Consider the following 1083-nt stretch of genomic DNA (forward strand, 5'->3'; position numbering starts at 1 on the left):
AGCCTGTGCTGGGGAGCAGGAGAGAAGGAGGCCTTCTGCTGTGAGAATAAACGTGGTACCCCTTTTAAAACCCCCCATCTTCTTGCCCTTGTCTTTATTCAGGCTCCCCAGATTCATAAGGAACTTGCTCTATGCTCAGAGCCACAGGTTTTATGATTCTAAGGTGGAGCAGTAATAAAAAATACAGCATTTATTTCTAAAACACAGGTCTCCCTGGTCATTTCTAGTCTCCTTGCATGAACCTGTACTTGAAACCAGGGATGAAACATTACAAGGAGAGAATGACCCCAGCTGACACTGGACCAAAGAGGAGTCTGCTTGAAAAAGGTATAACCACTAGGTCTGTCCAAGGTTGTTTTACTTGACAAAAACAACGGAATAGACATTTCTAGGTCTGTCATTCTAAAAACCATTTTAAGGTAGCTAGGCTGGCTGGTCACATCCTATCTCTGGACAGCAGTGTATTCCCTTGTGAAAAAAGAGGTGGGGAAAGGTTAGAAGCCATTATCCTCAGGTTCTCTTCCAGCTCTGTGGCCTTGCGGCAGTTTTTTGTCAAGCTAGGAAGAGGGGCCTTCAGCTAAGTACCAAGTCATGGGTTCAACCTCAGCAACTGGTGCTGCCCATCTTACTTCTTCTCATGCCGTTAGATGTGTTGGGGACGGTCTCTCTCTCCCAGAATACGATCTAATACAATATACCCAACTTTTGGCAAGGATGAAATCCCGGCTCTTACTAATTACGTCAACTATAAAGCCACTGAGTGAGTTTGCGCGTTCGTCTCCCCGTCTGTGCAACAGGGCAAGCTACTGGAAAAGTTGTAAAAACGTCAAGAGTTGAGCAAAACTGCCCAGTTGCTGTTAGGTTTTCAGGAGTTACTTTCCATAATCCTTAGAACAAGAGAAAGATAAACGGCCGTGTCATAAGCACACTGCGGCCTGATGACAACCAGACGGGATACGACCATGGTTCCCCGCTTGAAACGGGACACCGCCAGCGTTCTCGGCTGTCACCGTGCAGCGCGGCTCCCAGCCGGCCAGACTCCGCTCCTCGGCGTGCGCGCTCCCGGCGCGGGCGATGACGTGC

Source organism: Manis pentadactyla, chromosome 1 (assembly GCF_030020395.1).
Source record: "Manis pentadactyla isolate mManPen7 chromosome 1, mManPen7.hap1, whole genome shotgun sequence".
Classification (NCBI taxonomy): Eukaryota; Metazoa; Chordata; class Mammalia; order Pholidota; family Manidae; genus Manis; species Manis pentadactyla.